Below are 26935 nucleotides of genomic sequence, written 5' to 3'. Positions count from 1 at the left end.
TGGTGTAAGTCCAGCCTCTTTCTAAACAACCAGTGGACAACTTTATGCTCTCATTAGAAAGCTCTGCCTTCAGTTGCACTGAAATCTGCATCTTTGTAACAGAAAGACTTGCCTCGCCCCCTCCAGGGGTGCCCACATGCTGAAATTCATCAATGCTGCTTATTTGACCTTACTGGTCAAGGTTGCTGCAGCCTGTCACATGGGTAACAACATCGTCCCTATCTCTTTCCAAACCGTCACAATTTCAAGAACAGGAAGAAACTTAGGGGAACAGAGGCCATGATGTTCTGTGGCTGAGCCCACAGCCCTCAATTTAAGTCTAACCACAAGAGGAAGATATATGAAGATTGAAATGATGTCTAGAGGGTAACAAGTCCCAGTATCAGGAGGTCCAGACCCCTCTACTTCTCAGTAATGCCTAAAAGGCATTGTTTCCTTATGATGGGAGACAGGTACTAGCATATGGGTGGCAGGGCCCCTGAGGGGAGATAGCTATACTCCAGAGTAGCACCAATATTTAGTTTAGATCCACAAACTTTCATCAAGCATCTATTATGTGCTGGGTACTATACAGAAAATGAGCCAAAAAAGATAAGCAAGACTGAGTGTTCACACCTTCAAAGAGCCCACAGTCTGAAGACAGGAGTGGGGAGCAGGGTGGGAGTGAGATGACCATGAAGCTATCAATGCGATAATGGGTGGTGATAGGTAAGCCAGGGCAACTTAGCTCAATCTGGGGATTCAGGCAAATGTCCAGGAAACCACACTGGAGATCAATGTTGAAGGATCAGTGAGAATAAGCCAAGTGAAGACCAATGGAAGGAGCATTTTTGGCAGATGGAATGGCACAAGGATGGCAAAGAACAGAGTTTGTGTGAACAGTCCCAGGCAATGTGGAACAGACCATGTGGCTAGAGAGGGAAGAAGGAGCCAGGTCACAGAAGGTTGCTGTGGTGAGAATCCTGGGCTTTGCTAGGTGGACAAAGGTGTAGCATAGTTGGATTGTAGTTGGCTGGATCACTCTGGTTGAAATGTGCATAGACCAAGGGAGGAACAGAGATCAGAAAGGAGTTCCTGCAATGATCCCCGTGGTTCTCAAGGTGTGGTCCCTGAACCAGCAGCATCAGCATCACATGGAACTTATTAGAAGGGGAAACATTCAGGCCCCATCCAAGATCTATTGAATCGGAAACTCTAGGGGTGGGCCCAGTGTGTAATGACTGGCCTTCCAGATGATTGTGATGCTTGCTAAAGTTTGGGAACTACTGGTGTTGACAAAAGATGATGAGTGTCTACACTAGGAGCAGTGGTGAGGGGTGCTATGATTTGAATTTCCCCTCCAAAATTCATGTTGAAATTTAATTGACATTTTGACTGTATTAAGAGGTGGGATCTTTAAGATGTGATTAGGTCATGGGGCTCTGCCCTCAGGAATGGATTAATGCTGTTATCTTGAGAGTGGGTTAGTTATCACAGGAGAGGGCTCTTGATAAAAGGATGAATTCCGCCTGCTTTCTTTGTTCTGTCTCCCACACTCACTTGCCCTTTCTACTTTCTCCATGAGATGACACAGTACAAAGTCCCCTGCCTTTGTACTGAGTTTGAGATGTCTCTAGTCCTTTCAAAATGCAAAGTCAGGCTCTGGGATATATAAGTATGAAGCTCAGGGAGAGTGACACCAGCATACAGGAAAGGCAGTTAAAACCTTGCCATCACTCACAGCGGAAGACCAAAGACAGAACTCTGGAGAACACCAGTATCAGAGGGTTGAGGAGAGGCAGAGAAGTACACATAAGAGCTGGTAGAAGGAAAAAGAGAAGAAAAGGGGAAACAAGCAGATTCTCCCAGAACCTCAGTTACTCCCACAGAGCACAGCTAAGTAGGTTGCCTTCCCTAACTTAAGAGTATCTATTTACATAACTCACCACAATCAATAAGAGTCAATATATGATCATCTCGAGAAATGTCAAGATAACATTCTGATAAAATTCAACACGTTTAAAAATTCTTTTTTAGATAGCCTCCCCAATCCATTCCTTCCTTTCTCCTTCCAGGAGTCACCAACTTCTGTTTGGAAATCTCTGTCTGGTTCTAAAGACATGTGGGCTGAGAGCAGTGGCTCACACTTATAATCCCAGCACTTTGGGGACCCAAGAGTTCAAGACCAGCCTAGGTAACATGGTGAGACACTATTTCTACCAAAAACAAAAAAGATTAGCCAGGCACAGTGGTGTGTATCTGTAGTCCCAGCTACTCAGGAGGCTGAGGTGGGAGAATTGCTTGAGCCCAGGAGGTTGAGGCTTCAGTGAGCCATGTTTATACCACTGCACTCCAGCCTGGGTGACAGAGTGAAATAAGAAGAATAAAGAAGAAATAAGAAGAAGGAGAAGGAGAGAAAGAAGAAGAGGAAAACGAAGAGAAGGAAGAGGAGGAGGAAAAGGAGGGGGAGAAAGAAGAAGAAGATGAAGAAGAGGAGGAGGAGGAGGACAGGTAACCATAACTAAGCATTTCATTTTCCTGGCTATAGCAATTGGTTAGGAGTAGTCATGTGACTTGGGCTAGTCCACTCAGTTTATCCCAGGATTTTGCGAGCAATGCTGGGAAAAAGCTACTCTACTTTTAATAAATATTCTCACTGTTTATCAAAAAGAAACGTGTAGTGAGGTTGTTTCTTGTAACATCTTGACACCATGTGAGAACGAAAGCGACACCATGTGAGAACGAAAGCAACACCATGGAAAGCAGAGTGGAGAAATGGAAAGAAACAAGATCCTTTGTAACACTTCCAAATTACCAGATCAAGACTTGCCCAAAGCCATATCTAACTCTGGATTTTTCAGTTAGGTGAGCCAATAAATTGCCTTTTTTCTCCTTATTAAATAAGGTTGAATGAGCTCTCCTGTGTTTAAACAGAATCTCAATGGAAACAAATGACTTCCCCCTGTTGATATTAGAGAGATCTGATGATATATATCCTTTGGGTGGGCAATAGGCCACACAAGCTACAGGTGCATTGGTGTGTGGCTTCTTAAAAGGAGGGATATGAAATAATCACAAGCCAAATCACTGCAGTCAAAGCCAACACCTGAGCAGAGGAGAAATGGTATTCCAACCGAGGGATCATAGAACCACTTTTCACAGCTGTCTTTGGATCAAGAACACTTATGGAATTCCGAGAAAGCCAAGGGTCTCACCAGAAGCTAACATACCCCAAAGTCTCACATGTCAACCACCAGTCCTTATGCTAAAGCTTCTCCAGTCACAGTAATTGTCAGAACGTTCCTCAAGAAGGGTTAATGGGAAATTCATTCCCCAAGGTCTGGCATGTTCGCATGGTTTTGTCTGTGGTTCTTATATTTGAGGATCCAGTTTGGCTGAATATAGAATAATAGGCTCACTTTTTCTTTTCTAGATTATCTTTAACATATTTTCTCCAGTATTTCCTGGCTTAAAGCATTGCTCTCAGGTTCTGATGCCAATCTGATTTCTTTTCCTTATAAATGACTTGGTCTTTTTGCCTAGATGCCCCAAAAGACTTTTTTTTCTTTATAGTGCAATTATGTTACTAGAATATGCATTGATGTTGTCCTTTTGGATTGATTTTCCCAGTACACAATGGGGTTTGGTTTTTCTTTTCAGAGGCTTCTACTATATAAAGGAGTTATATATGTATATGTATTATATATGTGGACCTATCTAGAAAGATATAATATACATTATATATATCATATATATATTATATAATAAATCATCATATATTTGTGGAGCTCCTTTGCCTGTCTTGCATTCTATCACTTCTCAAATAGTTTCTTGTCTTCTTTATTTCTGTGTTTTTCTTCTTCCTTTCCAATTTCTATACAGTGCTTTCTGCAGTGTTTATTCACTCTTATATTTATTCCAGTTGGACCTTCCTTTCCTAGATTTTTTTTGCTTTTATTTCTATTTCTTTTCTGAGTAATCAATTCCCTTTCATAGTTTTCTGTTGTCTAATTATGTAACCTGTGTTTTTTTTTAATTTGCATTCGTCCTGTTCTTTTGTAACTTTTAATCATTTTCTTAATTTCTTTTGGCTCATTTGAAATATTAGGTTGCAGTTTCTCCTCTGCTTTGTGGGCATATTCTTCTCATTTGTCCTTACTGTTTGCCAACTGGAGCCTGGGAAGCCCCCTCCACTTTAAGCGAATGTGCTCACATCGACAGCAAGCCCTCCACTCCTGGGGGACTGTCCTCTTCTTGGGACAAGTGTTGAGAGACGTATCTGGGTCCCCAGCCCTGGGATCCCCAGAAGTCTGTTTGTCTGCCAGCTGCTTCCTCCTGCAGACTTCCTTGTTACTGTCAGTGGTTTGGCCCTAACTGCTCATATTTTTGAGTTTATAGACATATACTCTAATCCTTAGTTTTATGAAAGATGCTGCTTATGGACTGTGTGCTCTGTCAGTTTACATTATTGCTCTGTCTGTTTTTATGAGTTGATATAAGGGGCTTAAAATTATACCACAGAGCAGGATCCATGAAAGAAATAAACAGTAAACTGGATTATATTAACATTAAAAACTTCTGCTTTCAAAACAAGCTGTGGGAAGAATAAAAACACAAGCCACAGATGAGGAGAGAATATTTTCAAACATAAATGTGATAACGGACTTATATCCAACACATACAAAGAACATTGAAAACTCAACATTAAGAAAACAAACACCTAATTAACAAATGGACAAAAGATCCGAACAGACACCTCACCAAAGAAGATGCTTGCCATCATTTGTCACCAGGGAATTACTAATTAAAACGCACCTAGTAGAAGGGCTAAAATCTAAAAAACTGACAATGTTAATTGGCAAGGATGCAGACTAAACTGGCAAGGATGCAGACTAAAACTCATTCACAACTGCAAAAACAAAAAATTTAGGAATGAATTATTTCATTCAAACATTTCTTCAACAAATGTTTACTGAGCAACACTATGTCCCACTCACTGGGGAAAACCTTTCACTGCTATACAAGCTAATAAATGGCTAGACTTGGATTTTAACTGAGACTCTCTGACTCCAGAACCTGTGCCTTAACACATCATATCACACACTCAGACTGAGTGTCGGAAAATATGACTGAAATAAATGGAACGAGATGCTGTTTTCCTGGGTGGAAAACCAGTACTAAAAAAATGCTAAGTCTCTCTTAAATTAACCTATATACTAATTGCTATAAATACACTGGCACAACTTTTTAAACTTGTGAAATTATTCTCAAATCCATATAGAGGAATAAATTCCAGCCACTGGCTAATAAAACTGTGAAGAGTTACAAGTATTTTGCTCTGCCAGTTGTGACAATAATACTTCAAAGATACAAGTATCAAAATAGTATGCTTCCAGCAGAGAGATCAACGAAAAGATAAAATCTAGAACTGACCCAATTTTACACATATCTATATATATACATATAAAGCGATATGTGTGATTTATTATATAATAAAAATGTCATCTTATATCAGTGAGAAAGAAATGGATAATTCAATAATAATATTGAGATAACTGGTTAACTATATGGAGAAAAATTAAGTCAGCTCTATGAATCATGACATATACCCAAATTACTTCCAGATAGATTAAAATTTTAAATGAGATAAAAAATCCCATGAGAATATTGAAAAACAATTTAAGTGAACATTTCCAGCATTCAAGGGCCCAGAAGGCTTTTGTTAAAAATAACATCAAAGACATAAACCAAGAAAAGATTGTTAGGTTTTTACTAAAAAAACATATTAAAAAGCATAATAAATATTTAAACACAAAACTAACTAAGAAAAAATATTAGTAATATATGATAGTAAAGGGATTGGCATCCTTATTAGAGTTTTTTGAATCTCTACTAAGACAATAATAAAACAGGCGAACATCCCAATTAAAAAGGGTCAAGAAAAGGACAAGCAATGCTCAAAACAAATACACAAATGGGCTGTAAAACCAGGCAGCAATGCTCAGCCTCTCTGGCAATCCAAAAATGCAAATCAAAATAACCAGATTCCACTTTTGACTCATCAAATTCCAAAGATTTTACAGTGAATTTCACAGTGATGATGAGGGTCTGGGGCCATTAGTATTTTCATACCTTGCTAGAGGGAGAGGAACACTGTCTGAGTGACTCTGGATCCCTGAACACACAACATACGCCTTCCTGAGCCTTGGTAACTGAAACAGTTAGAACCTTAAAGTGTGTTTGATACTCTTTCAATTGCTGTCCCCCTTCCTCTGTTTATATGTCTGCCATGATATTTATCACACAATAATTTTATCACCATAACCACAAACTGTTGGGGGCAGGAGGACCCTAGGAGACAGATGCCAACTCCACCCAACCACAGTCAGAGAACCAGTAAGTGATCAGCTGTGACAAGATGCATCCCAGCACCAAACACTCAAATCCATCTGCGCAACCAACACTCACAGATATTTGGTGAGTGGGTGTTTAATTTAATACATCATTAAAAAGCTAAAAAAGCTCTTGGTAAATGGAAGATTACTTTGCTCCTTAGCACAAAATGTAGGCTGCTGGAGAACTAAAGCTGCCAGTGTTGCTAAGTGGTAAATGGTTTTTAATATAAGACCAGATTGGAATTCATTTTCCACACGTGGAACTAGGGGTAATAATACTTACCCCTTGGAGAGGGCAGATGCCAAATCTGTATTACTCACGGATGTATCTTGGCACAGCAGGCAGTTGATAAGTGATAGATGTTATGATGATAATCTCCCATTCATTCTTTTGGAAACTCCTTACTGAGCCCCACAGTGATAAGGAAATGAAATAGGTGACTTACATTTGTTATCTAACTTAATAAGCTGGGTCATCACAGCATAAGCTCTTTAGCTTGAAACAAAATGTAGTCCAGAACATTTGACTTGCTTACATGAAAACACAAATGTCAACTTCTAGATTGTCTAACTTTACCCACCCTCTTCCCACAAGATCACAGGAAATAAAAAATTGCTTTAAGTCCTCATTCATATTACAAAATGCTGTTCCAGACACTGGCCTCACAGTAAAGGATCGTTTTCCAAAAATTTGAGAATTGCAAGGCTCCCAAGGGATATCTTGTCCAAACTTTTCATTGTACATATTGCCAAATAAGGCCTAAATTGTATGTGATGTGTCCAAGGTCACACATAAGTGAGAGGTCACAATGGGATAAAATTGAGGTCTCCAGGCTGCCAGACCAGTGACACTTCCATCCTGCCCCATTCTTTCCTCCTGGTAACCACCAAAATGCTTTCTCTTCAAAAACAGAAGCATGGAATATCACATTTTCAGGCCTTACAAAGATGAGATTAGGGAAATGATTTACTTCTGGTCAGCTTTATTCCCAGTATCTAACTCATGATTCTGCCTAAAATTTAAGGTAAGAACCTGTAAATATATACCATGTGCTTAATAGAAGAGCAGATAACCCATGAAAGTTAAAAGCCTTTACTAGCAATTCTAGAAAAGATTATGAATTACCTTCAAGGGAAGCAGCTGATCATGAGTTTAAAAATCTCAAATGCCTTGTTTTATCATTTCCCTCTTCACCTTATGTTTCAAAACGTTTTAGAGAATCTGATATAATATACCCAGGCATAAAAGAGGACAAAGTAATTATGCGATCCTGAACCCACTCTACTACAGCACATATCTCTCAGTGTGGACGTGTCTATTAGCCACAGGCAAGATGTCAGTGGCAATGTAAAAATTCAGAGATAAAAAGAGAAGCGAAGAAAGAGGGGAAAAAGGAAGGTAAGAGGTGACACTCATATGTGGTTGTGGCTGCATAAATCAAAGACGATTTTCTACAAATGAGAAGAATCTTCTTGGACCGCTGAGACGTCTTACTAAAGCTGGGATGTAGGTCTGGGTACCTGAGTAACAATAAAAAAAAAAAAAAAAAAGAGGGGGGCAGCAAGATTTAACAGGAAAAAACCAAGGAGCATAGACCTAGATTTTACCCCAACTCATACATTACCTCACTGTGTGGTCATGACAAATCACACCACCTCTATGGATATCAGTTTTGTAAAACAAGAGAGTTAAACACAGCGATTGTCAAACTTAATACCCAAATGACAAAGGATGGTGAAGGCTGGGCGTGCAGGCTGCTGTAAGTCTTAGATTTTTCTGGTTTTGTGCCTCCTATTTAAATAGATTTCATAGAGATTCTACTTTCAGGGTCTGTATGACCCTGGACAATTTATTTATTCTCTCTGAACCTTAGTTTTCTTGGGCCAACTCTCCTATAAGAATAACTAGAGAAATTGGAAAGAATTTTTAAAAATCTATTTGAAAGTATCAGATCGATACCAGTGCAGTGAGACTTTGTCAGACCAAGATCTGCGAGAGGAAGGAAGGCAAAAAGGAAAATGTGGCTTTTGGTGTCCATATCCCCTGAAGGCCATTGACAATTCCAGAAGCTGAGAAGCTGAGCAGAGCTTCCATCCACCACACAGAAATGGAAGGATAAAACTGGAGTTCAGGGCCCATCAGGGAGTGAGGACCTTGGAAAACATGTTAGGTTTTCAATGGGGACCCCAATGAGCTGCAATCTAGGAACAGAATTGACCTGGAAATGGGCCAGCCTTCACATAGGATGAAACGCTTCTTTGACTCATCTCAGTCACTGAGTTATTATCGCCTCTCCCCTTCCCAGCTGCCAACTAGAAGCAAAACTAAATTCTGTCTGGGGGAATATGCCATCATTCAGAGTATCAAATTATCTCTAAATTTAAAATCCAATGCTCAGAAGAAATAACCACTTATAAGGAAAAAAAAGGTTGACCAAAAGCCAAGAGAGGAAAAAAACATTAAACAGACACGTGGAAGATCCAGATAGTGGGGTTATACACACAGACTTGAAAATATGTTCAAAGAATTAAAAGACAAGAAACAACATTTTGGCAATGAACTAGAAAACATTTTAAAAATCAAGTGGAAATTTTAGTCATAAAACTGCCATTGTTAAAATCAGTTACCAGATGGATGGGTTTATATGGATATTAGGCACAGTGAACAGAGAACTGGGGAACTGGAATATATGTCAGAAAAAAAAAAAGAAAAAGATCCAGACTAAGGTGCAGGGAGACAAAAGGATGGCAAATATAAGAAGAGTGTAAGAGGCATCCAGGACACAGAGAAAAGGTGTCACATACATGTAATTTCACTCTCAGTAGGATTAGAAAGAGAGAACGCGTCAGAAACAATATTTGAAGAGAAAATGGTGGAGAATATTCCAATATTGAAGAAACAAATCAAGCTGCAGAGTCAAGAAGCACTGTAGGCCCTAAAGAGAAAAAAAATACGAAGAAAAAAAAATACCTAAGTGCATTAAAGAAGAACTGGTAAAAGTAAAACATAGGTGAAAAACGTTTAAAAATAGCCAAGGAAAAACAGAAATAATGGGAGGTGGGACACAATGAAATGATATCTTCAAAATGCTGAAATAAAATACGTGGCAACCTGGAACTCTATACTTAGTAAAAATATATTTCAATAATAATAATAATAAAATAAGAATTTCCAGACAAACAAAAACAGAGAATTTGTTACTAGAACTCTTGCACTAAAAAAAATAATAAAGGGTGGTCTTTAGAAAGAAGGCAAATGATCTCAGATGGAAGCTCACAGATGGAGAAAATAATGTCATTTAGAAAAGGTAAATTTGTGTGTAAATCTAAATGAATATCGACTGTAGAAAATGACAATAATTTCTTCTGGGATTTAAAAATACATGGAATTAAAATGCACGACAACAGGAGCATGGAATCAGGAGGGAAATAACTGGAATTTAAGTATTCTACATTCCTTCTACTGTGTTAAAGAAGGGTAGAGATATTAATATTGGGTTAACAAGGTAAAAGTAATTTTGTAATTTCTACTAATTACAAAAAGGGTATAAACAGGGAGTTAACTAATAAGCTAAAAGAGGAGGAAATGGAAAATATTTAAATGGATAGAAAGCAAGATAAGAAAAACATTCTGAATAGAATAGGTGGGTATAATATAAATAGTAAGATAGCAGCATTAAATGCAAATACATAATTATATTTAATGTCAATGAACTGGGTTCCTCTTCCAGTAAGAACGAGTAAATTCCTATAACCACCAACTCTCTCACTCATAATAACAACACGCTCTAACAAAACACACAAAAAATGACAACCTAAGGGCTCTGGAGAGTGAACAAAAGCAGGCAGAGTTGGAGAAAGATCTGGAGAAGGAATCTAGCATCTGGTGAGTTACCTAGTTTTTCAGTTTTGCCGTGAGGGCAGACCACAGTCACACCACGGCATGGGATGGTCAAACTCTGATGAAGAACCTACCATCGATCTTGCCTAAGGAACCAGAAGATGGAGCCTGGGGCAACCAGAGTTACTAGAGAATGAGGAGGGAACCTAAATTTTGTGTACAAACTCTGCTCACATCTCTGGCTGATCCTAGAACTGTTCATGCACAGGGAAGATTTTAAGGAGTCCAACTAAAAATTTAAAAATCTCTGAACTGAGATTTGAGCTGCCACCCACCTCAGGTGACATCATGTTTACAGTGTGAGTGTAATCAACCTAATCGCCTGCTAAAATGAAATAATAAAGAGCCTCCACAACATATCACTCACAATGCCCATGATACAATCCCAAATCACATCACATAAGAAACATAATGGCAACCCTGAGATGACCCAGATGTTGGAATTCCCAAAGACTTTAATATCACTATTATGATTAACCTCAGTGCAGAAAAATAAAGAAAAAACTCATAACAAATAAAGAAGAACTCTCAGCCAAAAATAGAAAACATAAGAACAAATGAAAATTTTAGAACTGAAAAAATACAATATTGGAAATAAATATTCACTGTATGGGATTAATAACAGACTAGAGATGAGGGAGGAAAAAGTCTGTGAATGTGAATACATCAATACAAATTGTCCAATCTGAAGAACAGAGAAAAAGATTGAAAAAAATAAACAGAGACCTAGGGATCTGTGGGCAATATCAAAAGGCCTAACATATTAGCAATTGAAGTCCCAGATGGAGAAAAGTAAGAGGAGATAAAAGTATTTGGGAAAAAAGTAGATGGGAAATTTTCCAAATTTGCTGAATGGCATATATTTACAGATTTAAGGAGTCAACAAATGACAGGAAAAATACAAAGAAAACTATGTTTAGGCACATTGTAATTAATCTGCTGAAAGCCAAAGACAAAAGCGGCCCAAGAAAAACTACACAATACACACAGTGGGACAATGATTCAGATGACTGCTAAATTTTCATGAGAAACTATGGAAACAGAAAACAGAGGAACAACAGCTTTCAAGTTAAGACATTTCTGGACAAAGTAAAACTAAGGACAGTTCATTGCCCACAGATCTTCATTATAAGAAATGCGACAATAATTATTTCAGATTAAAGGAAATGATACCAGAAGGAAACATGACTGTTGAGGAGTGAATAAAGAGCATACAAGTGGTAAATATAAAAGGTTATTTTATCTGGGTTAACATAAAATTACTGTAAAAACTAAAACAATAAGGCTTCTAAAAGATTATACAGGCATCTGTCTTCACGACTTTGGGGTAGGAAAAGATTTTTTGGACTACATTAAATTTCTGTTCATCAAAAGACATAATTCATTTATTAGCCAAACTGGGACACTTCTGAAAATGAAAGGGAGGAAAATTATTACTCTGGATGTCTAGGCATAAGCTGGGACAGTGGAGCACAAACTGGAAATATAGTGACACTCACTCTGTATCTTAGGTAAATACCCAAGAGGAATGTGCCCAATGAGCACCAAAAGATATGTACAAGAATGTTTACAGCAGCACTATTCATGATAGCTCCAAATGGAAACATCTCAAATGTCCATTAACATTGAATTGTGATGTAGTCACATAATGGAAGACTATATGGCAATGAAAATGTATTAAATACTGCAACACCCTATAAGATGGATTATTTCTGAAATGTAACATTAAGCAAAAGAAGCCAGACATAAAATAGTATATGCTATATTACTTCATTTTACTTAATGTTCAAAAACAGGCAACATTACCCTATGGTTTTACAAGTCAGACTAGAAAGGGAGGGAGTTATGATTGAGAAAGGGGACAAGAGAGTCTTCTGAGGTACTGGTTCTATTGCTTAACTTGTGTGGTAGTTATGAATGTGTTCACTTTGTGATAATTCATCAACTTGTATACTTATGACTTCAAACTTTTGTTTGCATATTATTCTTCAATCAAAAAGTTTATAAAAAGGAACTCTAACCTAAATGTAATATGCAAAACTATAAAACTCCTAGAAGATAGCATAGGGGAAATCTAAACGATCTTGAGTTTGGCAATGACTTTTTAAGTACGACACCAAAGGCATGACCATGAAAGAAGTAATTGATGTTAGACTTAATTTAAACTTAAAAATTTCTGCTCTGCAAAAGATACTGTCAAGAGAAAGGGAAGACATCACAGACAGGAAGAAAATATTTGCAAAATGTATTTTGATAAATGACTGTTAACCAAAATTCACAAAGAACTCTTAAAACTCAACCATAAGAAAATGAACAACCTATTAATAAATGGGTAAAAGATCTGAACAGACACCTCACCAAAGAAGATACAAGATGTCAAATAAGCATGTGAAAAGATGCTCCACATCATATCATTTGGGAAATGCAAATTAAAACAACAATGAAATACCAGTATACACTTATTATAATGGAAAAATTGCAAGCACTGACACCACTAAATGCTGGCAAGGTTGTGGAGCATCAGGAACTCTAATTCATTGTCAGTGAAAACGCCAAATGTTAGAGTCACTTTGGAAGACTTGGTTTCCTACAAAACTAAACATACTCTTGCCATATAATCCAGCAAATTGCATCCCTTGATATTTACTCAGATGAGCTGAAAATTTATGTCCACACAAAACCTGCAAACAGATGTTTACAGCAGCTTTATTCATAATTGCCCAAACTTGGAGAAACTAAGCTGTCCTTCAGTAGCTGACGGGATAAATAAACTGTGGTACATTCTAATGATGGAATATTATTCAGCACTAAAAAGAAATAGTTTGTCAACCCATGAAAAGACATGGAGGAACCTTAAATGCATATTACTAAGTGAAAGGAGTCAAGTCAATCCGAAAAGGCCACATACTGTATGATTCCAACCATATAACATTCTGGAAAAGGCAAAACTGTGGAGATATTAAAAAAGATCAGTGGTTGTCAGGAATTAGTGGGAAGGGAGGGATGAATAGGTGGAGCACAGAGGATTTTTAGGGCAGTGAAACTTTTCTGGATGATACTACAGTGGTGTATACCTGTCACTATACTTTTGTCAAACTCCCCAGAACGTACAACATCAAGAGTGAACCCTAATGTAAACTATGGACTCTGGGTGATTATGTTGTTGTCAGTGTTGGCTCATCAATTGAAACAAATGTACCACTCTGGTGGGGGATGTTGACAGTGGAAGAGACTGTGCATATGGCTGTGGGGGGTGAGGGGGTGGGACGGGGTTGTGAATATATGAGAACTCTACTTTCTGCAAAATTCTGCTGTGAATCTAAAAATGCTGTAAAAAAATTAAGTCTTTTTTAAATAAAGAAATAACTTCAGTGCTTACTTACATAATGTAAAAGATGTAAAGCTATTTGTATCCTCATCAATAATATATCCATATTTTTCTTATTAAAACATGTATATTACAGGGAATTTAATAAGATTGCTACTCTGGGAGAATGTTCCTGGCTGCAGGCCCAGGTTGGACAGGTCTGGCCAGGCACCTCCCAGCAAAGGTAGCCCCAGGGAGCGCTCCCTGAGGTCAGCACAGGGCTTAGGTTCTAATTCTCATAACATCCTTCTGCTTGACATTTTATGCTTCCACAGACGGGGATCCAGAGCAGCTTATCCAGGACGACTTCTGAGGCAGCACAGCTCTACCAGCCATGTCTGACTATTGCCTCAGGCCACTACAGAGAGTTCTAGATTTCACACTTTCCTGAGTGTACCGGACATTGCTCCACCAGGGCTCAAATTCGCTGTCGGAAGAAGAGGACTCACGGCCTGAGTCTTTCCTCCACCTCACCTCCAGCGCTGCAGGAGCCCAGCTGCTGCAGGCACTGCCTCCGAGCAGCAGATAGGAGGCTCTAGAGGGTACCAGGGCAGCCAGAAAGAAGGCAAGGCCTCCCCACGGCACAGGGGTGTGAGAACACCCTCCAGCACTCTCACGTCTGACTTCCAGCCAGGAATGTTTAATGACATATCATGACAGGATCAGCAAACAAATCCAAACTCAGCCAGCGTCTGCTGACTGCCAACTCCCTGCCTGTCCAAGGGGCAGCGCAGTGTGGGGGCTGAGAGCCAGATTGCCTGGAAACTCAGGGTTATTCACACAGTCCTCTGCTTGGGTTCCTGAGCTGCACGTATCCTGCTGGGAGAGAGCTGAAGAAGGTCATCCTGGCTGTCCCCTCTTGGGAAGGTGCATCCTGCAGGCTATCTGGGAAAGAAAAGAAGCTGGGACCACAGGGTCAGGCTGGAGCACTAGGACTGCCATGTGGCTGGTCCCTGTGGGGAAGAGACGTGCTTAAATTAAGCCCAAATCACAGGGTCTGCCTCTGTCCATGGGGCAGTTAGCAGGTAAGGACTCTGGCTCTGAAGTCAGGCTGAACAGGATTGCATGTGGCTTCCCCAGGCCACAGTACCTCTTGGGTTGATGTGAGTGTTAAATGGGATAGTATATAAAGTCCTTAGCAGAGAATCTGAAACACACATTACTAAGTATTAGCTGCCACCAGCACCACCAGGCTCTGAAAACCTCAGATCTCCCCCACAAATGATCCCACATACCGGGTAGTCCAGTTGAGGTGGGGTAGGGGTTGGAGTAGTGCACAATAGAAGCAAAATTTACAGGGGGTGAAGTGATAATGACACAAATTCCCAAGCATCATTGTGGTAGGCTGAATAATACCCTCCAAAGAGATCCAGGTCCTGATCCCTGGAACTTATGAATGCCACCTTGCAGGGCGAAAAGGACTTTGCAAGTGTGATTGTGTTAAGAACCTTAAGGTGGAAAGATCATTTTGGATTATTGGGGTGGGGGGCCTACCTGTAATCAAAAGTGTTCTCATAAGAGGGAGGTGAATGGAGATTTGGCAACAGAAGAGGAAAAGGCAATGTGACAATGGAGACAGAGACTGGGACAAGGTGGCCATAGGCTACAGAATGCTGGCAGCCACCAGAAGCTGGGAAGAGGCAAGAGTGAATTCTGCCATAGAGCCTCCAGAAGGAGTCAACCCTGCCAACACCTTGGTTTTATCCCGTAAGATTCATTTTGAATTTCTGGCCTCCAGAACTATAAGAGAATAATGTTTTGTTGTTTTAAGTCATTAAATTTGTGGCAATTTGTTGCAGCAACAAGAGGAAACTAAAACATTGGATTAGAATCCTGGCCAACAGCTAGGCATCCAGACAACAGAATCTAGGCCTCGGGGAGGGACGCTGGAAGACCCTCAGTACCACAGCCATTAAACCAGTTAGGTTCAGGAATGAGCTTCAGCACCAGGCAAACAGAATGAAACTGGAGCTGAGGTAGAGGCCAAGTCACAAGGGCAGTGGTGTCATGGAGGGCAGCAGGGAACTGGCACTTCCACGGGCACTGTGGCCTGGGGCTTGCACACATATTCCACAGAGCAAGTTTATGGCAGCAAGCAGACCTCCAGCCCCTCGGCAGGTGGACCTGCATTCACATATGAAGTGCCCACCTCAGTCAGGGTGGGCTCTGGGCTGGCAGTCTGTGCACTGGTGGTGGTCTGTGAACTGTTTGTTTGTTTGTTTGTTTGTTTGTTTGTTTGTTTGTTTTTGAGACAGAGTCTCTCTCTGTCGCCCAGGCTGGAGTGCAGTGGCGTGATCTCAGCTCACTGTAACCTCCACCTCACCGGTTCAAGTGATTCTCCTGCCTCAGCCTCCTGAGTAGCTGGGATTACAGGCATGTGCCACCACGCCCAGCTATTTTTTTGTATTTTCAGTAGAGATGGGGTTTCACCATGTTGGTCAGGCTGGTCTCAAATTCCTGACCTTATGATCCGCCCGCCTTGGCCTCCCAAAGTGCTGGGATTACAGGCATGAGCCACCGCACCTGGCCAGTCTGTGAACTGCTACCCAACAGTAAAGAGATTAGGAAAAAAATTGACAATAAGTGCTTAGAAACTTCCAGCAATTTGGCATTGCCAGGACATTTTTGCAATGTTATTTTCTTGCTGTTGAATCTTCTAATAAAATACTATGCTTACATTTTGAATGCCTTTTTAAAAGCTATTTTTCCAGAAATTTGTTTTCATTGTATTTTTTAAGGGCCTTGGTCCATAATAAATTGGAAATTTAAAACACACACACACACCCTCCCGCAGGAGGACAGGGAGGAGACAGCAGCAGTGGCACAGGTGTGGTCTGACAATCCTTCCAGGGGAGGGCTTGCACGTGACTGCCTGAAGACAGAAGGGCTAGACACCATGCACAGGCTCCTGGAGCTCTTCAGTGTCCTGGTTGGCACCCAATCCCCTGCACTCTCACAGCCTTGGGAATGACCCTATCTGTCAGAAGATAAAGAGCCCAGGTAGGGCTCTCAAGTGCACGCCTTTCCTCATGACTACTTTCCTGCTTAATGAGGCATATTCTACTTTATTTGCACTTCCTCGATGCACACCAACCCAGAGCTGGGGTGTATGCTGGGCGTCAGGATAAAGCTGGCCCAGGTGGGAGACACTGCTATCTATAATCCAGAAATAGGAAAAGGCATGCAATGAAAAGAAGATGACTGTCCAGGCTGGACTACCTATATTGCTCAAGTACAACATAAGACAAGGATGCTCTGCCTCCCTCGCCTCACTTGTGCCCCTGGACAACCCCATGAGACTGAGATTGTCACTCTCACTTCACAGAAAACCCAAAGTTGGTTCAGAGAGGTACGGAGGTAGTACAGGTGGTACAGGAGGTAATTCAAGTGCAGGCTTTGGAAGTAAGATCTGTATTCAGATCCCACCTTTGTCACTAACCAGCTGGATAACCTTGGAGTTATTCAACCTCTCTGGGCCTGAGTCTGCATATTTGTAAAATGTGGATCCTAATACCTGCATCATAGGCTTCTTGTGATAATTAAGAGAAGCAACATCTAGAAAACACGTGACACACAGCATATAACCTGAAGTCCTCAATAAGTGTTGGCTTTTAAAAAAAGAGGATTGAGGGGGAGGAGAGCCACAGCTAAAGGGTGAAGGATCCAGTGCTTTCTGGCTATAAGGACAGTGAACTTTGCAATGCTTATGGCATCACCACACAGATGACAGCTGGAAGTTGGGAACTACAGTAGCATTACAGACTCTAGCAGGACTAAAAGGACATACCATCTAGAACATCAAGAAGGCAGGATACAGCATAAAATAAAAGGAATTGACTTAAGAATAGCAACTCTTGTTCCAGTCATGCCTACGTTTTGTAAATGTAATAAAAAAAACTATCCTGTTTACAATACAAATCATCAAAGAATTGGAAATTTGGAACCAAGCAAGTTTAATTTTTAGGCGGTAGCCCCGCTAAATCTAAATTCCATTTTCTTTGTTTTATTATCTATACACATTCATTAGAACACCACATAATCACCAGTATTTTGTGAAATGTGATCTAAAGATGTAATTGTAGATGAAACAAAACGGTTTAAGAAAATAACAAGTGATTTCATAAGGTGGTGTATATTCACTTTGTTTCAGTAGTGTATAGTAATTAAAGCACTAAATCAAGCACTCTAACAACAGGAAGTAACATGAGTCTCAAAGTTTCCCCACTGTATATTTCATACCCTGAATGAACTAGTTTGAAATAGCAACTTAAACTAGTATTTGTCAAGAAAAAGATAAAAAGCGTAAAAAATTGATTTTGTACTATTTTCAGTGTTCGCATTAATATGCAAAACTAGCCACTCAAAAACTTGAGAAAAAGTATCTCTCTTTGGGTCGGGCGCGGTAGGTCATGCCTGTAATCCCAGCACTTTGGGAATCACGAGGTCAGGAGATTGAGACCATCCTGGTTAACATGGTGAAACCCCATCTCTACTAAAAATACAAAAAATTAGCTGGGCATGGTGGCGGGTGCCTGTAGTCCCAGCTACTCAGGAGGCTGAGGCAGGAGAATGGCGTCAACCCGGGAGGCAGTGCTTGCAGTGAGCAGAGATCGCACCACTGCACTCCAGCCTGGGCGACAGAGCGAGACTCCATCTCAAAAAAAAAAAAAAAAAAGTATCTCTCTTTAAAAAATAACATGGAGTCTTGTTCTGAATCTCAAGTAGAATTCTTCAAAGATGCTTGGCTCTATGATTTCCATCTCATGAGAACACAGTAGTTGAAAAACTAAAATGGATATCCTGAGCAAGGCTATCAGTAAAGCCTAAGGGATTTGTAATGACAACTTAGTATGACATCCCCTATTCCCTTTAGCCAGAAGTCAGGTCCCTACCTACCAGAACCTAACAGGAGCATGCAACTGCAAGACAATGGCTCTAGAGTACTGAACCTGGGAGATGTTTGCCTATAGAAGAGGTGGAGGTAAACTTGAACCTGAACTCGGCCAGTTGTCATTACAATAAGGAAAACATGAGAATTATAAAGACCCAGTGATGGTCCCAGGAAATGGCAGCTAAGAGTGGTAGGCAAAGGCAAGACATAAGAGCATTTGGTGCCCAGGAAAACAGCTCTGATTAGCTCAACAGCCTCCAAACCATGGACAAAAGTGAAAGCTCATTAGGCTGGCTCTGACTCTGTGAATGATAGGCATACATTCTATGTACATCTTATGCATAGTTTACTTTGCAAATGAGGGAACTGTGAAATATATTTCCAGAGTGATTAAAATAATCATTCTTCAAAGTTTTAGTGGTTAACGGAGTATAAGTTTCACCTATGTGAAAAATTTGCTCACTGGGAAGTCTTTAGTGTCTAACAGTGAATAAAAGAGACAGGAGAGAGCTGTGATGTGAGGGGAAACTACACTGATAAAATCTGAGCATCTCTGATCTCCCATTTCCTGTAAAATGAACAAAAGAGAAAGAAGAGAAATGGCAGGTAAAATGCAAGACATAAAAAACTAGATCAAAAACAGGACACAGATTTTAAAAATATAGCTACTTAAAAGTAAGCCTACATTTTTGATGTGAAGCAGAGAATATATGTTTTTCATGTCAATAGGAACAAATCCAGAAGTAAAATCCCCACCAAATAAGCCTATGATATTTTGCAGTTTGATGTTGCCACTGTCAGAAGATGCCTTCTGAAGACAGTTAAAAGGAAAACACCGAAACAATAAGCACAAACGCAGAACCCAGAAAAGAGCTTCCTATGTGGAAGATGATTTGAATTTTTGCATTCTGACAACCCCAGTCATAGATAATAGGTGTTTCCTAAAATCCTTTGCTAAAGGCCATCTGAGCACTAACATATTACATTAATATAAATCTCATCTTACAAAGATGGCTTTATAAAAAGAATATACGCAGGTGATTTTATGACAAGATAAGAAACATTCATAGTATTTAACTCTATAGATGCAATTTTCCAAAAATCTCCTTCTGCGTTCTACCACACCACCCCTTGGAGAATCAAGGTTATATCTGAACAACTTAAGGCCTTCACATGCTGTGGGAAAACTGGAATGTCAAGGTTCATGGTGAGAACCACCACCGTGAAAGCAACTGTCTTATCCTGCTTTTGACCCAGGAGATCAGTGACCAGCACCCCTGTGTCTAGAGGCAGGAAGGGGCCATGGTTGGAGCAACTAGTCAGAGTTATGGTAAAGGAAGTGGCATCCCTCTGGGCTCACAGAAAAACCAAAATGTAAATTTTAAAAATTCACCGTAAAGACACTTCACAGTGAGGACCACACCATATCAATACTAGAGCTTCTATTTGAGATGTGCTGTAACGTATTTAAGGAATTTTACAATTTTATTAAGTATTTTACAATTTTATCCTTTACTTATTTATATCCAATATTTACTTTTAAGTAAATGTTGGTATCTGAAGGGCTAAGCATTAATTACCTGAAAATTCCACTGCAATCACTATTACTGAGTCCAGCACTGTGAGTTAGACACATTAGACAATATTGTGTCTGATGCTGAACAGATAAATGAAGGCATGAACGAATGAGGAAAAGAATGACTAATAAAGCTCTTTATTCATTCACCAGGTATTTATTGAGGACTCCACTGTGTGCCAAGGCAGAGGCCTGACTCAAAAAGTAAGCAAACAAACATGAGAATGACAGATTATGACAAGTGGCATGAAGAAAATAAATCAGATAATAGGAAGTGATTGGAGGGAGAAGACACTCTAGATGAGGTGATCCTGGGAGGGTCTCTGACGTAGAGGCCTTTGAGCTGAGCCAAGCCCTGAAGGAGGAGGAGTGATTCTGCCTCCTCATACAGAGAAGAGCGTCAGCAACCCAGCAGAGGGAAGAGCAGGTGCAAAGGCCCTGAGGCCAGAAAAAACTTGGCTTATTTTAAGAAACAGGAAGGACACCAGTGCAATGCCATGTTTTAAATGCTGAGTACAATAATGCACACGGAAATGTCATACCTTAGAGACACTTTCAGATAATCGTACTAAGTTCTTCTAAAGAACTCTACAAACAAATGACATAGAAGTTTGAGACAATCACTTGAGTAATTCAGGCAATTCGTCACACAGGAACTACACTCATATTTTGAACTTTAGTTTTTACATAATTCAGTATAAAGGATAACAAATATATACTACTTGCTTTAGTTCAGAGCATAATAGTATAGATATTTATATCCCACTTTATATCATCTTTAAGTACCCTTTGGCGTGTCTGTAGGATAGGATAACAATTACTTTTAAGCTTTCCAACCTCATGCGGTTAGATATCTTTTTCTTCATTTGAGATATTTAAATGAAATTCAACATTTAAGGAAATATCTTGGAAGCACTTTGCACGTGGGACACAAAGAATTGTAATCCTCATAACAATTTCTCACAACTTGTCAAATTTGACTTTTACTGTGGGTGGATTCTTACAAGTTCACAGAGTAACTAAGGAGAATTGTGCAGCAATTAAAGCAATTAAGAGCAAATCCATAACTTCTTGAGTCTTTGGTTGTATTTTAGTTGAGTCACAAGATAATTCTCTTCTGCCAAGCATCAGATCCACATTCGTAGCCTTGTCTACACTTTGCTGATAATCCTACTGGTGTGTTGCACCCTCACAAAGAGCAATTTAAAACTGTCCTCTTAAAAGACAAAAATAAATTAATTAATGAGACCAAAGGGATAATGGCAGAAAAATAAGAATTTTTAAATGGTCCTCTTTTTGGGAAGGAAAGAAAAGAAAGATTGTATGGGCAAACCTAAACAGATTTGTCACTATGAGTAACAAATTCAGAAAGGGTAAACTCCACATTGTTAACAGTGGTTACCTCTAGGGTGGGGCTGGAGGAGTAGTGATCAAGGGGGAAGACTTTACATATACAGTATATATATTTTTTTCTTTTTTAAAAAAAGATGGGGTCTCACTATTTTGTCCAGGCTGGTCACAAATCCTGAACTCAGGTGATCCTCCTGCTTCAGCCTCCCAAGTACCTGGGACTACAGGTGGGCACCACTGTACTCAACTAGTGTGTGTGTGTGATACTATGTGGTGTAAAGTGGTGATATTATGCTTGATTTTTACATTATTTTTTGCATTTCTCAGTATCTTGAACATTTTTTTCTAGTGGGCCAGTAGATTAAATCTCTGACCACTTAATTTCATCTGGCTGTCAACAAAATCTCTTTCTCTTTCTCTTTTTCTCTCTGTGAAATGTATACATGAACTTTTATCTAAAACTTTTATGACAATTTGCATGGCATGGGTGCAGTCTCCTCTTGGGCTCTCAGGTCTACAACTGCTAAAATTCCAAAGTACTGACATTTTAATGAAATAGTTAAGTTGTAAATTTTCCAACTATGACATTGAAATATCCTGTATTTTCCCATCTGTTTTTCCTCAGTGAACATCGTCCCTTTATTAGTTATTTGAGGAGGGTTATCAATAGGCTATTTGACGAGATCAATAAAGCACATTAATCTTCTAAATTTATACTTAATTGGAAATCTGTAGGTCTCAGAATACCAAGGTACTATTTGTGCCTCCATTTGTCCCCCACATGTAGCTAGGCCAGGTTGGCCATCACTGCATGTCCAGGACCTAGCATAGCACCTGGGACATGTCAGATGCTCAATAAGTACTTGTGGAATGAATGAATAAGTCAGTCTTATGAATGGGTCCACAGGAAGGCAGCAGGAAGCAGTGGAAAGCTTTGCAATCAGATAGATCTGTGTTGGATTTCCAGCCCTGCCACAGATGACCTGTGTGGCCTTGAGCAAAATGATTAACTTTCCTGAACCTCAGTTTATTTACCTCTATAATGCAAATAATAATACCTCCCTACCTCATAGAGATTTTTTGAGGATTAATTGAGATAAGATATATGTACCTAAACATTTGCATTCATTAAACAGCAGTTCCTCCTTCTTATGGATACTGAAATTTTGGTCTAAAGATGGAACTAGCTGGGCGAGGTGGCTCACACCTGTAGTCCCATCACTTTGGGAGGCCAAGGCGGGTGGATCACCTGAGCTCGGGGGTTCGAGACCAGCCTGACCAACATGGAGAAACTCTGTCTCTACTAAAAATACAAAATTAGCTGGGCATAGTGGCGCATGCCTGTAATCCCAGCTACTCAGGAGGCTGAGGCAGGAGAATTGTTTGAACCCAGGAGGCGGAGGTTGCAGTGAGCAAAGATCACGCCATTGCACTCCAGCCTGGGCAACAAGAATGAAACTCCATCTCAAAAAAAAAAAAAAAAAAAAAAAAAAAAAAACAGATGGAACTACCTGGCAGCTCTCTCTTTTCACCATTGTGTTAATAAAACTTTATTTTTTATATACTATTTTGTCCACCTCAAATGGCTTTTGCCCTATTTCTTCCTGTCAAACCCAGACAAAATCTCAAGGTCAAGTTGAACCACCGCCTTTGCCTCAAAGCTTTTATCCTGTACTCCTGTCCCCAGCCAAAAGCAAGTTATTCTTCCTCAGTAAGTGTACTACCCTGCCTCTCTTATAGCATCTCACACTGTTACGTTTAAAGTCATCTCTACCTATGATATCTCCCCTCCTAGGCAGTCAGCTTCCTGAAGGACAAGGGTGATTGCTAGTTCATAACTGCATCTCTCAAAAGCATTTTCTACAGTGCTTTCCGGGTAATAGATGTTTAGTAAATTTTAAAAAACCAAATTAATAAACGATCATATTTTCCCATAGGAAAAAATAATATAATAGGCTATTACCTGCCTGTTCAAGAAATTGATTTGAAATAAATTACAGATAGAATAGGATAGAAGCAAAGTTTCTTTTTTTTTTGAGATGGAGTCTCGCTCTGTCGCCCAGGCTGGAGTGCAGTGGTGCGATCTCGGCTCACTGCAAGCTCCGCCTCCTGGGTTCACGCCATTCTCCTGCCTCAGCCTCTCCAAGTAGCTGGGACTACAGGCGTCCGCCACCACGCCCGGCTAATTTTTTGTATTTTTAGTAGAGGCGGGGTTTCACCGTGGTCTCGATCTCCTGACCTCGTGATCCACCCGCCTCGGCCTCCCAGAGTGCTGGGATTACAAGCGTGAGCCACCGTGCCCGGCCTCAAAGTTTCAATAACTATAAAAAACTATACAATGTTAAAATTAGGCTTCAGATTCTACAGAAAGTACATAAATGGGAGCCATGTACACTGCAGTGATGACAAGGGCTTCAGTGCAGCACAAAGACACACTAATAATCTAAAACACAAATCTGCCACATCATAAATTTGTCCTAACTCTTATAATCAGCTATAATGAATACAAAGCTTTCTTAAAAGAAGAATGATTTGGATAAGCAAATTTCTTTAAATTCATGTCTTCTTTCTCCTCCATCTTGTAACCGACGTTGTAGCAATTAGAGCCATTCAAAATCATTCTATGCATAGGTATATCAAAACATCACTTTCTCTCCTTAAATATGTACAATAAAAATACATTTAAAAAATAATGAACTTTCTACTGCCTCTCTCTTGCCTTCTCACCCTCCCTTCCCAGCGCAGAAACCTCTTAGTTGACTACTTCCATATGGCTCTTGCTAGGACCTTCGGTTATTTTTGCCCCCTTTATACTATGCTATTCTCTGAACCATGTGTTCTACTCTCAACTATTTTTATTCCTACTTCTGGGCTAATAATAGAAGCTAGTGCTTATTGAGCACTTACTATGTGCCAGGTACCATGCTAAGTCCTTTAAAGATCACATACCAGCCATAGCCTTCCAGGGTGGCAAGTAGTAGCTCAGAGAAGATAGCTCCAAACAAGACTGCAGCTGGAGGTGGTCAAGGAAGGCTTTCTGGAAGACGCAGCTCTCAAATGGAGGTTTTAAAGGACAAGTCAGACAAAGAAGAAAGAAAAGGAACCATATGTACAAAGGGCATTGATTGTGAAATAACAGGACATGTTCAAGGCACCACAAGTCCTTTGATAACAGATCAACCAGCTGTGGTTCGACACTCCCAAGAGAAGGGATAGCTAAGAATATTAGAACAACCAGAGTCAACCAAGGTTACTTGGCTGTTCTCTCTGCAAAGTACAATGATATCAACTTAAATGAAGTCATTGCCAGTTTAGCCATAACCTGTGAACTAATAGATATCATAACCTTCTAGAAGCTCTCTCTTAATACATTCCATCACATTCCCATGATTTGCTATTCCCCTCTACCCTCAAGCCTCTGCCCTCAGCATGCTCCACTAACCTTACCCTAAGCAGGGAGCCAAGCCAACATCTAATACTTCAAGGAGAACAAGGGACGGAAGTTTAGACCAGGGTTTCCAGACCTCAACATATGTAAACATCGCAGGTCTGTTCAGTCAGTCTGAGGACGTGGCTGAGAGTTGACATTTCTAATGGGCTCCCAGGTGGTGCTGTTCCGAGGACCACACTTTGAGAAGTATGACTCTGGTAGAGCAGATTCTGCAAGTTGCACTGACTACATTCACATCCCTCCCCAACATGTACCACCTGAAGAACCTGTTCTAAGCCTCGGTTTTCTCATCTGTAGAATGTGATGTGGCTGCTGTGGAAATCAGATGAGAATGTATAAGGACTATCCAGCATCTAGTCAACTTTCAAGAAACAGTGGCTCCCATTGTTGAACAACTTTGGGGATGTCCAGCCAGAGCTCCCTCTGTGTCTTCCCTTTCACTTCCTTCCATCTGTTATTGATTCCACTTCTTCTGGCCTCCTCCTGGGCCATGACCTGCTAATTATTCCCTATTTTACTAATATTTCCAATACTCCTCTTCTCTGCCTTCAAAAAATGTTCTTCACATCAAAAAAACAAATAAATAAACTTCCCCAATGACCTTCAGTCACTACCTTCTTCATTCCACAGTTCAACCTGAAATTTGAAAGGTATCAGCCTTGGCTGTCCCATCTACACCCCTATCTCCAACTCCTTAACCATCTGTCATCTAGATTCCACTCCCACAAAGCTAGGGAACCACTTTCTCAAGATCATGTACCAGCCACAGCCTTCCAGGGTGGCAAGTAGTAGTTCAGAGAAGATAGCTCCAAACAAGACTGCAGCTGGAGGTGGTCAAGGAAGGCTTTCTGGAAGAGGCAGCTCTCAAATGGAGGTTTTAAAGGACAAGTCAGACAAAGAAGAAAGAAAAGGAACCATATGTACCATTGATCCTGGAATAGGGAGATCCTGTGGTCTTTTTTAAACTGCCATTCTCTTTACTTCTTGATATTAGTGACTCATCACCATAGTGACCTGGGAAGAGGCATGACAAGGGTGGGGCCCAGCCACTGAAATGCAGTTATAGCACATCCCCTTGGGAGTTTAGCCAATGTCCCCCACAATGCCATCATCGCATGGATTCCATAAATGGGGTTACCCCCAGAGCTGCCTTAATTCCTGAGTGAACAATGAGGGGTGAGCCTAGGATCTACACTGGAAAGCGTACTGTTTTCAGGAGATTTTTGGCTTTCTGTGTGACTCCAGAGTCCTCCTAACTCCCACCTGGCTGGTAAGATAAGCCTGGTCAGGAGCTGGAGCAGCTTCCAGAGAAAGTCTGGGCTAGGATTCTCCCAGCCCTGCTGCTTCTTCCCAGAAGGAAGTGGTATCTCTGGTTAGCTCCTCCTTCTGCCAAAGCAGTGTTCCATATTAAAAGTGTGGGGCCAAGGTTTAATAATAAGAGCCCTGAAAAATCACTATCTTCTGTGCACACATGCCCCCTATGTATCTTGTTGAACAGAGTGGACAATTACAAGCAAGATCCAGAAGCTTCAGGGTCCCTCAGCCAAATACCATCAACATGTCACCCCACCTCTTAAGATGTAGCTCCAGTGCTAAGGGCACAAAGCAGAGGCAGAAGTGAACGGTAAGAGGGAATATGGGGAAGTACTAGCTAGAGCAACCAGACAAGAGAAAGAAATAAAAGGCATCTAAATTGAAAAGGAAGTAGTCAAATTATTCTTGTTTGCAGATGATATGGTCTTATACTTGGAAAACCCTAAAGATTTCACCAAAAAACTATTAGAATGGATAAACATATTCAGTAAAGGTACAGGATACAAAATCAACATACAAAAATCAGTAGCATTTCTGTATGCAAACAGTGGACAGTGTAAAAATAAAAAAGTAATCCCATTTAAAATAGCTACAAATAAAATACATAGGAATTAACAAAATAAGTGAAAGATCTCTACAATTAAAACTGTAAAACACTGATGAAAGAAATTGAAGAGGATATTAAGAATTGAAAAGATATTCCATGTCCAT

The 26935-nt window shown here is 40.2% G+C and overlaps 1 protein-coding gene across 5 annotated transcripts in view; it reads right to left on the bottom strand.

Annotated features, from left to right (window-relative positions):
* The window catches only part of PDE8B (phosphodiesterase 8B), a 225671-nt gene that overhangs the window by 139983 nt on the left and 58753 nt on the right, over positions 1-26935 (bottom strand). The gene's annotated exons all lie outside the window — the stretch shown is intronic.

Source organism: Nomascus leucogenys, chromosome 2, assembly GCF_006542625.1.
Source record: "Nomascus leucogenys isolate Asia chromosome 2, Asia_NLE_v1, whole genome shotgun sequence".
Taxonomy (NCBI): Eukaryota; Metazoa; Chordata; class Mammalia; order Primates; family Hylobatidae; genus Nomascus; species Nomascus leucogenys.
The sequence above is the reverse complement of the archived record's forward strand: the minus strand, read 5'-3'. Positions and strand labels throughout refer to the sequence as shown.